The sequence below is a fragment of the Sarcophilus harrisii genome, chromosome 1 (genome assembly GCF_902635505.1).
Source record: "Sarcophilus harrisii chromosome 1, mSarHar1.11, whole genome shotgun sequence".
In the NCBI taxonomy this organism is placed as follows: Eukaryota; Metazoa; Chordata; class Mammalia; order Dasyuromorphia; family Dasyuridae; genus Sarcophilus; species Sarcophilus harrisii.
Window position 1 is genome coordinate 578848033 of NC_045426.1, and position 16400 is coordinate 578864432.

A 16400-nucleotide genomic window follows, 5' to 3' on the forward strand; every position below is an offset into this window, starting at 1 on the left:
GTGAATTTCCTTTCCAACATGACCCAAGTAAGTAAGAGACTCTAATTGGAACATATGCTGTTTTGGGCCACTTGGGAATTCATAACTTAAATTTTATTCAATTCAATTCAAGAAACATTTATTAAGTGCTTACTATATGCCAGACATTGTGCTAAGAGTGGAGCATACAAAAAAACAAACAAACAAAATCAGAGGCAAAATGAGTCCTAGACCTCAAGAAGTTTACAATCTAATGAGAGAGACAACATACAATCAAATATATACAAAGCAAACTATATGCAGAAAAATAGAAAATAATTAGAAGAGGGGAAAAGCTGGAAATTAGAAGGGTTGGAAAAGACTTTCTGTAGAAGGTAGGATTTAGATGGGACTTAAAGGAAGCTAAAAAGGTAAATAGTTGGAATGGAGTAGGAAGAACATTCCAGGCATGAGAGAATCATAGAGAGTGCCCGGAGCCATGAAATGGAATGTCTTGTTTGTAGAAAAGTAAGGAAGCTAGTATCATTGAATTGAAAATGATGTGATTGGGAATAAGATTTAACAAGAATAGAAAGATAAGAGGGGGCTATTTTATGAAGGGCTTTGAATGCCAAATTAAGCATTTTGTATTTGCTCTTGGAAACAACAGGGAGCCACTGGAATTTATTGAATTTGGAGGAGATGGGAATGAAATGGTCATTCCTCATAAAAATGTTCAAAGTCCCTTTCAAAATGCCATGTTGCTTAAACAAATTTCAGTACTTTTCTGTCCTGATCCATTTCAACCTATGAAACATGATAGTCCCATTTACTTAGACAAAATTTCAAAGGGGTCATGGGAATTATCAGGTGTGAATAGCTGAACACCTATTCTTTTTTTTTTTTTAATAACTTTTTATTGACAGAACCCATGCCAGGGTAATTTTTTACAACATTGCCCCTTGTACTCACTTCTGTTCCGATTTTTCCCCTTCCTCCCTCCACCTCTCTCCCAGATGGCAAGCAGTCCTATACATGTTAAATAGGTTACAGTATATCCTAGATACAATCTATGTGTGCAGAACCGAACAGTTCTTTTGTTGCACAGGGAGAATTGGATTCAGAAGGTATAAATAACCCAGGAAGAAAAACAAAAATGCAAGCAGTTTACATTCATTTCCCAGTGTTCTTTCTTTAGGTGTAGCTGCTTCTGTCCATCCTTGATCAATTGAAACTGAGTTAGATCTCTTTGTCGAAGAAATCCACTTCCATCAGAATACATCCTCATACAGTATTGTTGTTGAAGTATATAATGATCTCCTGGTTCTGCTCATTTCACTCAGCATCAGTTCATGTAAGTCTCGCCAATCCTCTCTGTATTCATCCTGCTGGTCATTTCTTACAGAACAATAATATTCCATAACATTCATATACCACAATTTAATATACCACCATTATCCAATTGATGGACATCCGATGAACACCTATTCTAAAAGGCAATTTTAGAGAGACTTAAGTGTAAGTAGACATGAAAACAGTTGATAGCAAACCATACTTGGAAGCAATTTTTCCTATACTGAGTATTTTGTCGTGGTCTAGAATGAAGAATCCTTCCACTGTTATATACCCCAGCTTTCTAGACCCTCACTTCTTCCTCTGCTCCCACAACGTAGATAACTGTTGAAATATCACCTCTCTTGATCCCAAAGATAATCATCTGTCAATCATAGAAAGATCTTCCATCCTTTGGACATGATCACATTTATTTACTAAATGCTGAAACATTACTATTAGGGATTCTGGCATGTTTTATGTCTTTAAAATATCCTTTGCTTTGCCCACTGCAGAATTTACTTTTTTTTTTTTTTCCTGAGGCAAATGGGGTTAAGTGACTTGCCCAGGATCACAGTTAGGAAATGTTAAATGTCTAGGAACAGATTTAAACTCGGGTCCTCCTGACTTCAGGGCTGGTGCTCTGTCCTCTACACCAACTAGCTGTCCAGAATCTACTTCTAAGACCAGATACATTGGGCCATTGCTGAATACATGATTATTATTTAATACGTAGATCCCCTTCAGTTCAATTCAATTCAGCCAATAATTAAAATGTTTTTTATTATGTGCAAGGTACTGTACTGAACACCAGGGATACAAAGTTAGAAACAAAACTTTCCCTGCCCTTAAGGAGATCATATTAAGAAAAAAATGACATTTACACATACATGACACTATAGACTTTCTTAGTCCCTTTGACCATTTGGCTCACATGTCTCCCTTAAGTCCTCAGGAAAACAATATTTCACTTTATATTCTAGCAAGAAAATACAGCTTGGGTTATAGTAGTTCACTAAGTGGCATTCTTCTTGATACCTCAGTGCAGTGACCTTGTCAGTTTCTCTCTGGTTGGTGGAATAGTTTCCCTAAAAAAACCTTCAGTATGCTTGAGAAGGTATTCAGCCTACAAATTAATCTAGGGGATGAAATTGTTAAAATATAAATGTCAAAACAGAAAATCTCCTCCCTGTACCTAGATTATGAACCACCTAGGGTGGGGCTCTATCTGTGCTTCCCTCTCTCAATCCCACTGCTTTCACAGATTTCTGTGAAAACAGAATCATCAGAACCAATAAAATAAATGTGATCACATAGTTTATTTGCACATAGAATAAAGTGAAATGGTAGTTAGTTGACCAAGGACTCCTATATGGAGACATTCACCTCCAAACATCTCTTAAACCTCCTCCTGGTTACCCTGCCAGATATTTCCATGTGTTCAAGGGCCTCCTGACTATAGTACTTGAGATTAATGTGTCAGACAGTCTACTAGCATTTTTAAATCTATAAGGCACTGTGGTAAGCACTGGAAATACAAAAAGGGGCAAAAGCCTCTATTCTCATGAAACTCATAGATTAATGCAAAGACAATATGTAAACAGCTAAGTACAAATAAGATATATAGACAGAATAAATTGGGGGGGGGTCATAGAAGAAAAGATGCTGAAATTAAACAAGACTAGGAAAGGCTTCTTACAAAAGGCAGAACACTAAATGAGACTTAAAGGAGATCTAGTAAAGTAAGAAGACAGACAACAATCCAGTCATGGAGAAAAGCCAGTGAAAATTAATGGTAGTGGAATAAAGAAGAGGGTATCCATACCATGTTGCAGAATCACAATCTAAAAAACAAAGAAAAGCAGAGAAAATAAGAAGGGAAACAAAGGAAAATCTGCAGACCGACAGCCCAACGTGATAATAGCTGGTGACTATAGCAACTCTGTTTTGTCTTTCTTCTGATCTCCCAAAGTCCTCAATTCAGGATCAGGATCATTGATTTAGAGCAAGAAGAGACTTTAAATGGCTTTAGTCAAATACCTTCATTTTATAGAAGAGGATATTGTAGTCCATGGGAATTAGATGGCTTGTTCACACTTGATTTGAATCCACCCATGTCCTCTGTTTCCAGATCCATTATTCTTCCCACTTTTCTATGATCCCTCTCAGGGTTATTGTAACTCAGGCTCCTTATTAAATAAAGATTGGACTCATTTTTGAGATCATAAGATCATATAATCAGAATTGAAAGGAATCAAAAGATTGGATGAATCCAACTTCTGAGAGCCAGAGGTGTTACATAACCTGTCCAAAGCCACACAGTTTCCAGGATTCAAATCTAAATCATGAGATTATGGATTTAGAACTTAAAGAGACCATTATGCCTAACCTCTTCATTTTATAGATGAGAAAACTGAAGAACAGTTAGTAAAATTAAGGCAATGTTCAAATTCAATTCTTTTGCCTCCAAATCCAACATATTCCCATCTCTGAGATTTTATGATTATAGACATGAAATTATATTATTTTATTTTTGAATCTCAGTACCACAACAGTGCCTGACACATAAGTGGAACAGTTCATAAGAACTGTTTTTTGTGATTCCATTTGAGATTTTTATGGCAAAGATAACTAGATTGGCTTGCCATTTCCTTCTTTGGCTCCTTTTACAGATGAGGAAACTGAAGCAAACAGAGTTAAGTGGCTTGCTTAAGGTCCCACAGCTAGTAAGAATCTGAGGCCAGATTTGAACTTATTAGGTGAGTCTTTCTGAGTCCAGGTCCAGACACTTTATCCACTATGGTGACACCTAGTTACCCCCTATATTAAATACTAGCTATTAATAGACATGAAATGTTTGTTGAATTGAAGAAGAAAATAATCAGCTTTTCTGAGGAGTGAGAGAGAACTACCCAGAGATATTTATTTTAGCAACACATTTCCTTTTACTGCCCTCTCACCCCATACTCCTTCCCCCGTGGTTCATTAGGCCCATCTCATGATGGATAGGTATTGTCAATCTATTGCTTCCCCTGCCTCCCACTCAGAAAACTGAGTTGAGAGAGATTCTATGAAAGTAAAGCATCATGGCTCAAGAGAGGGAGGTTAAGTGCTTTCTTTATAAGGGAAGAGAGCTTGCTCTAATTACACACAATTGCTATGTTTAGGAGTTTATATTCTTGTTCCTTTCTTTGACTCAAGCTTCATTCCATAGAGAGTGTCTTACCATTGGGACATAGTGGAAGTGGAAAGCTCACATTTCCAGGGGAACTCAAACTACAGCTCGGCCCATGGGCCAGATGCAGCAGCTGAGGACAATTATCCCCCTCACCCAGGGCTATGAAGTTTCTTTATTTAAAGGCCCACAAAACAAAGTTTTTGTTTTTACTATAGTCCGGCCCTCCAACAGTCTGAGGGACAGTGAACTGGCCCCCTATTTAAAAAGTTTGAGGACCCCTGGACTAGATTAGAATCCATGTGAGGTACCAAGAAAGAGAATGAGAAGGAAACCATCTCAATTCATAATTCAGATGCCCCTGGGAAACATATAATTTGTGTTCAATGTGTCAAAAAGAAAGTGCTATAAGTTCTCATTGCTTAATTGGAGGGCATAAACAAATTGTTGAAGATGGTATGTTTTGGCTTTTTACTTCTGGAAGGAGATAGGAAGCATATAAACAATATGTGTAAACACAGGCATGACAACCAGGAAATAGAAAGAATAGAAATAGTGAATAATGTTTCAGAAGAAATATTTCTTAATATGTGTATTGCCAGAGTGGATTCCTCAGGACCTAATCTGTCAAAGGGAGAGCTGTTTAGAGCAAACTGCTCAAGAAAATATTGGTTTTGTAAGGACTCAAGAAACTTAGAACTTAATCTTACTATTTCCAAGTATAATGATAATGTGAAGGTTTTAATTCCACGTTGTTCAATATGACTAGGGAATCTAAGCAGAAGGTTCAGTGGAGTTAACATATGCATTGCTGACAGACACACATATATACACATATATATAGATACTTATATTTTTCTATATGTATATATCCCTATATACACACATATATGTATATATAATACATTGTATATAAGCATACATATATATATATATATCTTTGTGTGTATATAAACAATAGCTGATCAGTCAATAAACATTTATCAAGCACCTACCATGTTGCAGACACTGTGCTAAGTACTAAGAATGAAAAAAAAAATCCTGCCTTCAAGGAACTTACAATCTAAAAAGAGAGACAAAAATTACACATACATGTATGTATAAACAAGCTATATGGATAAATAAATAAGAGAAGCATTGAAATTAAGAGGAACTGGCAAAGGCTTTCTGTAGAAGATGGGATTTTATGAACACTAACAAGAATATAGTAATATAATACTATATATAATATAATATATAACAGGAATGAAGCCACAGACTATGTCCCATACAAGCAATACATTTCTTTTTTTTTTTTTTTTTTTTTTTTTTTATAGCCTTTTTTTTATAGGATATATACATGGGTAACTTTACAGCATTAACAATTGCCAAACCTCTTGTTCCAATTTTTCACCTCTTACCCCCCCCACCCCCTCCCCTAAATGGCAGGATGACCAGTAGATGTTAAATATATTAAAATATAACTTAGATACATAATAAGTATACATGACCAAAACATTATTTACAAGCAATACATTTCAAGAAGCAGATATAAACTCCAGGGACTCAATCAATCAAAGTATTTTAAGTGTCTGCTATGTGCTAGATATTGAGTTAAGACTGGGATACAATTAAAAGTGAGGTTGCCCCTATCCTCAAGGCATTTATATCCTATTGACATTCTTTGACTCAAACTTCATTCTTAGAGTATACCTTACCATGGAGACAATGGCAGAAATGGAAGTCACGTAATGATAGGGAGACTATGAAATGAAGGGAGACAATGTGGCTTTCTTGGTACATACAAACAATATGACTAGGAATGAAAGGCTTTACTCCATAAGTTGAAATAAATTAAGGCTCCCAAACTTTTGAGCCATGAGCTACCCAACAATTTGTATTTTGGAGTTTCAGAAAATAGAGAAGGTACAGAGTCACTAACCAGCCTAAGAGACTATTTATTGTCTGATAAGCCATGAATTTTACTCAAAATAACTCTGATAGAAACAAATGTTTCTTTCAAGAACTTCAGGAAGACACGACTTCTGTTGAGAAATTTTACAAAGTCAATTAACCTCAATCACCTGTTGCCTAGAGAAGAATAAATCAGACATCCAGGTGAGCAGGAGGAAAGATGGGCAGTCAGTAAAATGCATTGAGGATAAAAACCTGCTTATCAGTTATGGAGATACTACCTGAACTAGATAAAAGCTTAGTTGTTAGTCATCAAGATGATAGCAGATGAAGGAAGTGACATTGTGTATACCCTATAAAGCCCACTAACTCTCTTATTTTAAGGGGAACCATGGTCCATGAAGTCAGGGAGGGTTCAATTCAGAAGTAGTTTCTTTCTGTATGTGCAAGAATGTTTGTGGCAGCCCTCTTTGTAGTGGCCAGAAACTGGAAACTGAGTGGATGCCCATCAATTGGAGAATGGCTGAATAAATTGTGGTATATGAATGTTATAGAATATTATTGTTCTGTAAGAAATGACCAACAGGATGATTTCAGAGAGGCCTGGAGAGACTTATACGAAGTGATGCTGAGTGAAATGAGCAGGAACAGAAGATCATTACATACTTCAACAACAATACAATATGATGATCAATTCTGATGGACATGGCCCTCTTCAACAATGAGATGGAAAAAATCAGTTCCAATTGAACAGTAATGAATTAAACCAGCTTCACCCAGTGAAAGAACTCAGGGAAATGAGTGTGAACCACTACATAGAATTCCCAATCCCTTTATTTTTGTCCACCTGCATTTTTTTATTTCCTTCAGAGGCTAATTGTACAATATTTCAAAGTCCAATTCTTCCTGTGCAGCAAAATAACTGTATGGACATGTATACATATGTTGTATTTACATGTATATACATATATATACATGTTCAGGTAGTATATACATGTATATACATATATATAGTATATAGTAGTATATACATATATTGTATTTAACATAAACTTTAACATATTTAACATGTATTGGTCAACCTGCCATCTGGGGGAGAGGGTAGGGGGAAATAGGGGAAAAATTGGAACAAAAGGTTTTGCAACTGTCAATGCTGAAAAAGTACCCATGCATATATCTTGTAAATAAAAAGCTATAATAAAAGAAGTAGTTTCTTTTCTAACTATTGCTTCAACTCTGGAGACCTCCAGGGTACAAAGAAACTCAGTATCTGAGAATACTCACAGCTAGTCTGGACCATTGACCAGCTTGGCTTTGGTCATAGAAATCTAAGGATTATGATAGGTAGGCTAGACCAACAACCAACTCAAATGTAGATACAAAAGATTCAGCAGGTCACGCAAAGATTTATTCTACGTCAATGAACAGATGATGTTATAGCTGAATTAGAAATAATTGCACATTTCCAGACAGCACTAATGCATGTGCATGTAGGCAAGCTTGGATGTAATTTCAAGGACTAGTATGTGTTGATCCATTGACAAGGGGAACCAGGATGATGCAGGGCCTTGAGTTCATGATGCATGAAATTGATAGAAAGAAGTGGAGGTGTTTAGCCTGAACAAAAGAAGAGTTACTGTATTCTTCAAGTATTCTAAAGGCTATTATATGAAGAGGGATTAAACTTGTTCTGTTTGGACCTTGAAGGCATAATCAGGAATAATAGAAAGAAGTTACACGAAAGAGATAAATGTCAGGAAAACTAACAATTAGAGCTATCCAAAAGTGGAATAAATGGGTTGTCTTAAAAAGAAGTGAGTTCTCCTTCCTTGGAAGACTTCAAGAACAGAGACTCTTTTGTAGTGTTTATTATAATAGGGACTGCTTTTATGTAGGAAGTATGGGTGTTCAGGAAGGACTAGCACCCCTGGTGTAAGGGCTTGCTGAGCCCTTTTCAGGGATGCTCATCCACCTTTGGACCTTTGGTGTTTACCTGCCACTCAGCTCTCAGCTATGGCTCCAAGAAGCTGCAGGATGCCTAGTAGCCACATTCCAGCAAACTGTCTCGGCAGATGGACTAATCCAGGTTAAGGCAATCCAATAGGCTTCAAACCAATAAATGAGTTACAAGGGTGCTTATTCCAAACATGTGAAGATTTCCCCTTGGGGAATGGATGGATGAGAACAATTTATTCCAATAACAGGAAGGCCGTTGAAATAGGTGTTGTGGAGAGCTTAGAGCTTAGTAGAACAACAAAGACAGCAAGGTCATCCACTGCATCCCAGGATACCTCTAGTCATCTTGACTTTTGTTCTGGTCACTAGATCCAATGAGTCTAGAAGGGAAAGTTGATATGCAACTCTGCCTCATTTAACTCCAATTCATTCAGAGGTCCAGACATTATTACCCCTTGAAGTCATTTATCCTCTTTGAAAACAAAAGGTGAACAATATTCCTTTTGTGTATGAAGTAGACTAGAAGGTCAAAAAGGTCCCTTTTAATTCTCAAATACTGAGATTTTGTGTTTTATATATCAATTAAGATTACATGTATAACTTCCACTCTTTTCTATGGGGTAAATTTATGCCTGAGTTCACAGTGATTTCACATTTAGAAGTATGGTTATAAAATGGATTGTGCTTAAGCCCCCACTTAGAAAGTAAAATGCTCCTGATCCTCTTTCCTGTGTGATTTCCATTGCGCCCTCATGCCACAACCAAAGGACATCTGGTAACATAAGAACCAGGTTTATCATGAATGTATGAGAAACAAAATCCAGCAAATAATCTTTAACAGAATTTTAAGAGAAACACATAGAACAAGTAAGACTGGGGATAGAGCAGGGACCCATCACTGTTCCTCTCTCAACCTTTTCTCAGAAGGCTTGTTTCTCTCCTGCTCCTGAGTGAATAAGTTGTTGTTTTTCAGTTATTTCATTCATACCTGACTCTGTGATCCCATTTGGGGTTTTCTTGGCAGAGATGCTAGAGTGATTTGCCATTTCCTGTTCCAGTTCATTTTACAGATGAGGAAAATGAGGCAAACAGGGTTAAATGACTTGCCCAGGGTTATACTTTAGTAAGTGCCTGAGGAGAGATTTGAACTCAGGAAGATGAGTCTTCTTGACTCCAGCCCCTGAACTTTATCCATTTCATCTCATCTGCCTGCCCCTCAGGTAAGTGAGTGCCAAAGATAAAAAACACATTCATTTGTACCTCCAAACTTACCTATTCACATGAGAATCATCTCTCATAGTCTTATATAAAGAAACTTCAGATATTGCTGATGTTGGCTGCTGCTCTGATCTTGTGCCGCTGCCCTAGAATGACTACAACCTCTCCCTTCCATCTTAGTTGTTCTTGAAAGTCCCCTGTAGTTTGAATGAAAACCTGTCTACTTCCTATCCCCCTCCTCAAAGGTGAAACTCATGTTAATTTCCTCTTTTTTTTTTTTTTTTTTTTTTTGGTTTTGGGTGAGGCAATCGGGGTTAAATGACTTGCCCAGGGTCACACAGCCAGGACCAGTTAAGTATCTGAGGCTAGATTTGAACTCAGGTCCTCCTGACATCAGGGCTGGTGCTCTATCCACTGCATCACCTAGCTGCCCCTAATTTCCTCTTTTCAAACTGGGAAGAATTATAAATCCCAGAGAGCTTTGTGGCCAGCCTATCCTTTTCCAGAGGTTGTTACACATATTTCCTGCTTTCTTCTTGCTGATGTTTTTTAAACTTGTTTGCTAATGAAGTAATGGTATGTTTATACTAATGCTCTATACACCTGTTAGTTATGCATTATAATTTTTTGCCGCATGAGGTCTCAGTTGTTGTTTGGCCTTCATACTTGGAGAGGATCAATGATGTCATAATGTTGGGATCAAGGTATAGAGTGTTCATCTGTGGCTGATCAGTCCAACATTGAACTTGAGATACTACAAGTAGAGCACAGTCTATTTAAACATTTGGGATAGAGATATCTGCATTTCCACCTCACATTTTCTCTGGGCTACTGTGATTTTGTTTTGCTCATGGAGCACAATGCCTTTGATATAGCACACCATGTTGGCCAGTTCTTTGTTAGCAACTTCTATAGATCTCATGGTTGATACTGAAGTTCTACAGAGACCTGGAGGATGTCCTTGTAGTGCTTCTTCTGACCTCCAAACAAATACATGGCTTATTTGTCTTATTTTCTGTAAAATGATCTTTTAGGTAAATGTACATTTGACATTTGGGCTACCACTACATGGCCAGTTCATCAGAATTTCACTCTTTATAGTGGAATTTAAGCAGTTCAACTCAAGAGAAGATCTCAGTGTTGTGTTACCTTATCTTGCTAGGTAAGGTCTTGCCTAAAATCCACACTTGGAAATAGCATGCCTCAAATTGTCCTGAGAAATATACCAAAGTCTAAATAGGGGCATTTCCAGAACAAAATGATGGACATGATCTGTCTTCATGAGAGTATCAGAATTGTTCTCTTTATCCTGTTATGGGAGGCTGTGGTAGGGATTGTGAACAAACTGTTGCTTTCGTTTCTTCTGTTAGAGATGCAAACCAATCATTAAAGTAGAAAACCACTCTCATTTTCTAGGACTCATTAGTTTCTAGGACCCTATTTTGGAAGATCATTTTTTTTTTCTGCTAGAATTCCATAGGAATAAAATGCCTGCTTTAGTTTGCATGGCACTGGAGTAGATATTCAATTCTAATTTCCTGATCATACTTTAAGGGCAAGGCTAAGCCCCTGCTCCTGGCATCCTGACAAATTACTCAACTCTCAGTGTTTTGAAACAATTAGACACTGTAATTTCACTTCCATAAATTGGAACTTCACTTCCCTAGCTCCAAGGGGATTCTCCCTGGCCTAGATTTCAGGAAGGATGTTTTTCTTTAGGCTCTGAGATTTCTGAAACCACATACTTCCTGCAGGTCCACCTTTCTACCTTCTGACCTCTAAACTGCCACTTTTCCAGGGGATGTAGAACTGACTTAAAAGATCAATACAAATAACCAAATGTCCAAATTGACCTAAGGATCAATACAAATAACCAAATTGACCTAAGTCAAATTTATGGGGCACAGGACAGAGTCAAACTATTGTTTGGCATTCCATGAACTCAACTCCTGCTTTAGTAAAGATAAAATTACTGAGTTGCTCCTGGGATTTGGGGGAGGAAGAATGACTACAAAATCCAGGCATCGCTAAAGGGATAATCAAGACAGCAACTGCCACTTGGGTTCTTTGGCACTTTTCAGAGAAGCTTGTGAACCTGATTTTTGATTCTTCCTGCCTCTCCCCTTAGCTTGTTAAAACCTGAACTGGGCGCGGGCATTTTTCTCTGGTTTGATCAGTTAATGGTTTGGTACAGTATCTGTGAAGTGTCTGCCAGTGAAGGATTCCAACTGTCTTTTACAGAGCCCCTCACACCACTTGTCGGACAGTAACAGAGTTGAACACATAAGAGTTTAAAGTGTGGTAAGTGCTAGTCTCCCAACAGTCCAAGTTTATCGGACTCGTGAAAGACCTCAAAATGTTACTTACTGAAAGCTCGTTGGGAATCTAGGGAGTGCTCTATATAAAAATGTAATTGTTCTGCATCTTGTCTGAACTAGACTTTATGCTTCTCCAGGGCAGGGGCTTTGTCTCCTCTGGGTTCCAGCCCACTTATCCCAGAATGCTTGGTACCAAGACTGGTGGGCACTCACTCCATCGTGGGCACCATCAAACCACTCCTGAAAGTTGTCATAATTCTTTTCTATATTAACTTCATTATCATGACCCGTATTATCTTCTTCATCATCGTTATCATCATGGAGAGAGATTCATCAGTCTTTCTCCACTGAAATTGTGTCCCCAGGCTGTCTCCAGGGCCCCTGATTCCCTCTACTCTGCCCCTGTGAATTCGTATCACCTCCTGCTAAGTGGGATGCCTCCCCTGTCCAAACAGCTATTGTTATTCTGTTGCTGAGTGGTTGCCTCCAGAACCATATTACAATCTGGGGTGCATGAAAAGTGACTAGAAGGAAGTAGGAACAAGACCTCGCCAAGTAAGGACCATTTGGGACCTAGGGTCATTCCACTTAGCTCACTCTCCTTAGCTCCCCAACTCATCCCCTAAGAGGACGCCCCCTTCTCCCGTCCCTCCCCCTACTCTTTTTTTTTTTCCAGAATGCCTCCTCCCCTTCTTTTCTCCTCCCTCCCCTTAGCCCGCCCGTGTGGAGAAAGCAGCCCAAGCAGCAAGAGAGGGGAACGTTCTGGGATGGGACTTGGAGGAGGAAGGGAAGGAGGAGACAGCGGCGGCGGCGGCGGCAGTGGCACGGATTCTTGGTCTCCAGCGTTCCCAGGAGAGGAGCCGCCTGCTTTTTTGGACACCGAGGAGAACGAGGAAGACGTGGCCGCGCCTCGCCTCGCCTTTGGCTTCCACGCTACCGGAGCTGCAAGAGCCGCTGCGGCGAAGGAAGCAGTAGTAGCTGCAGGTGAGCGGAACTCTCCCGGTCCCTGGGATTTCCCGTGTTGGAGAGGTACAGGTATGAGCAGCAGTCCTGGTTAGACGCGGGTGGCGTTAGCCCGGTTGCCCCTATTCGGGTGGAGAAGGGGACCAGAAAACCTCGAGTGGGGAGAGTTTGGGGCTGAGGGGCGGGATCTGCCTCCAGGAGAGGACTGGGCTAGCTGGGCTCCGCGCTGCCACCCAGCTCCGCTCCCGCCCGCCGAGGCGCGCATTGCGCCGGCTATTAATGCGCCCCCCGCGCGTCCCCCGGCAGCGGGGCTGGCCCGGGTTCTGTGGGGAACACACAGAGCTGCTCTTGCTCTCCCGGGAGATGGGATGAGGTGATGGCGGTAGCAACTTCTGCCCTGGAAGCTGGGGTCTCCGCAGCACGCTCCTGAACGACCCGGTGGCAAAGAGCTGTGAGCGCTCCTGGTCTGGGAAAGGCTACCCCGACTCTAGCCTCACGGTTTCTATGTCCCATCTTTCGGAGGTGTCTAGTAGCAGCTGGCTTCTAGACGGCATCCACACTGATAGCGTGAAATGGAAAGGTGTAGAGGCTGCAACCCCGTGCATTTGATTTATTGACTGCCACCTTGGGGAACTGGAAGTGATTTTTAAATAATAATCTTTTTTTTAGGGGTGGAGTAGAGTAAGCAGTCGGGGGTATGTGGTGGAGGTGGGTGTTTTAATAGCCCCAGTGACGCGGATTGGAGCTTTCACTTTCTTTCCGTCGAAATTACTTTTCACCTATTTAGGTTAGGGAGAGCTTGGAGAAAAGAAAATATGGTGGGAATTCAGACTTTTTAGATTACAGAATGAGATGGACAAAAATACAGGGTGTTCTTGAAGTCTTAGAGCGGTTTAAGCTTTCTAAAGAACCACCCAATGCTTTTAAAAAGAGGTCCTAGAATTTAGCTCTGTATCTGTTAAGGGGAAAAGTAATAGTTCCCCTACTCTGCTTCAATTTTCCAGGACCTGAGGTATTTATCAATGTAGATGGAGCCCTTCTTTATATTAGTGGTTCTGGCCAAAACGACTATCACTCAGAGTTCAGACATCTGCTGAGAAGCCCTTCAGAACTTAGTTACCTTGGTCCTCTACTCACAGACATAATAATACAATCACCAAGCCTTTGCATTGTTTTTGGAAGTACCAATTATCTTCCAAGAACTTCTTGCCTTTCCACCATCATGTATGGCATTTTAACAGATTACCTGTAAGACCCTAAGCACTTTAAATGCAGCCAAGCTAGGCAAATACAGGTTTACACCAAAGGTAGATTGGGGAAGGAATTACTTTGTTGAAATTGGATTTTCACAAAACCTTTCAGGAGAATTCCTATGTGGAGAAGATCTGCCTATTGATAGTGGAAAGAACACGAGAACCAGGAGACCTAGATTTAAGTCCTATCTTTGCGACTTAAGAACTGATTTTTAGCAAAAGTAGGGTGAAATGATGATTTCCACAGTGCCTTCTAGTTTTCTGTGACTGAGTAAAAGGGAATATATAATAACTAACATTTATATAGCTAGCTTTACAAAGAACTTTGCATATTAATTCCATTGGTCCTTACAACAACTCTGGGAGGCAAGTGATTTATCTGAATTTTACAGATGAGGAAACTGAGGCTGAGAGAAATTGAGTGATCTTGACACAGGATCCAAATTCAAGTCTTCCTGACTGTCTGGCGTTCTATTAATTTCTTTCCCTCTCCGTTTTCCTCTCCCTCTTCCTCCCTCCCACTATGTATGTATGTGGGTGTATATATATATATAATTATTTCCTTAAATGTATTCCTATATAACCCTCAGTTATCAGTGCTTTCAGAAGAACACTTCTGAAGATGATTAAAAATGGGAAATGTTTTGCCTTTTCCCTCTAATGAAAATCATAGGTATTGAGGAACTGGGAAGCCAGGTTAGTAGAAGGGTCATCAGATTGAGGAGATGGTAGGGGAGAGGATGGAAAGAAAGATCGTAAACCAAATGTTACTTCTTTCCTTATGTAATTGTCAGCTTCTCATACTCTTCCTTCAAAATATTTCCTCCATTTCCAAAGCTACGCTTCCCAGTATATCTACTTTAAAGCATCCCTAAGTAATTAGAATTCCCTTCCTGACACTTCATTTGGAGAATCTGAGTTTTAATCTGTTGGCCTATAGACTGTGTTATTTTCCATGATAAGAGGTGTGTGTGTGTGTGTGTGTGTGTGTGTGTGTGTGTGTTATAATCTCTTTAGTAGTCTGGTGAAGCCTATGGACCCATTCACAGAAGACCGATTTTTAAAAACTGAAGGAAATGCTAAATTTCAGAGATCAGGGAAAATAATGATGTATTGGTGGTGTTTTGTTTTGTTTTCTCATTCTAGTTCTTGGACCCTCTGAAATGTCTTCACAGACCCATGAATACTGGTCTGAGAGATCCTATGACAGTACCCTCAAAATTTCAATTAAAATGAGGAGATCCCATTTTGATACATTACTTCCATGTAGTTTCCTCAGCTCCAGACCTGAGTCCCTACCCAAGGGAGTCACCTAATAAATAGTTTTTTTTAAAAATACCAATATATTCCTGATATAGTTGCCATTTTGTCATTCTTAATCTTTCCCTTGACAAAGCTGAAAGTTATAAATCATAGAATCATAGAGTTGGAAGAAACCATAGAAATCATCTAATTCTGCCTTTATAAATGGAGAAACTAAGGTCACCAGAGAGTAAGTGACTTTTCCAAAGTCACAAGACAGGTGACAGAACTGCAAATGGAACTCAGGTCTTTTGATTCCTGTCCTAGTAGTCTTTCTACTGTAAGAAATAGTGTCCCTAGTGGTACCCAGAGTATTTTCTTCTTTTTTTTTTTTGAAACAATTTTATTTAAAACAAGTTTGTTTATTTTAAAATTAATTTAGAAATGTTATTGAATTTTATTTTAAAATAATTTTGGGCACATTTAGGCACATCAACCCTGGAATCAGGAGGAGCTGAGTTCAAGTTCAGGAGGGTGAGGTCCTGACTTGCAAGTAAATTGAATGTATGTAAGGTAGAATTGTGCAAAATCATCAATCTCGCTTTCTCCTCCAAGTCATTCAGTCCAGTGGCAAGACATAGGTCAGCATGATTCAGTAAGGAGGACTGGGATTTGTAAGGAGGGCCAGGCATATATTCCAACTCTAATTTAGCCATACAGGTTTTTAGTTTAAAAGAAGTATCGCTAAGGACTCCAAGTGTTATAGTAGGGAAAAAAACACTAGAGAGAGAGTTGAGACTTGGAATCTAGTTACTTAATCTCTGCCTTAGTTTCCACCACTGGAAAAAGGGCATGACTATAGCACCTACTTCCCAAGGTTATTGTGAGGACCAAATGAGATATTTGTAAAATATTTAGTACAGAGCCTGGCACATAGAAATACAAATATCACTTCTTATCATTAATATTAGTTCCTGTTCTGCCACTCACTTGCTTCTCAAAGTCAGGAGAATAGAAATAGTATAGTACACTGCAAAGTACTGGATTTAGATTGGGAAACCTAGATTCAAATCTTGACTTTGTCACTTAATG

The 16400-nt window shown here is 39.2% G+C and overlaps 1 protein-coding gene across 4 annotated transcripts in view; it reads left to right on the forward strand.

Moving 5' to 3' along the window:
• Window positions 1-12555: 12555 nt before the first annotated feature.
• MATN2 (matrilin 2) overlaps window positions 12556-16400 on the forward strand; it is a 199824-nt gene continuing 195979 nt past the window's right edge. The window contains exon 1 of one of the 4 annotated variants that reach the window (XM_031947026.1): window positions 12556-12834. The gene's annotated coding sequence lies outside the window, so the exon portion shown is untranslated. The other 3 variants (XM_031947023.1, XM_031947025.1, XM_031947024.1) reach the window with 3 other exon arrangements.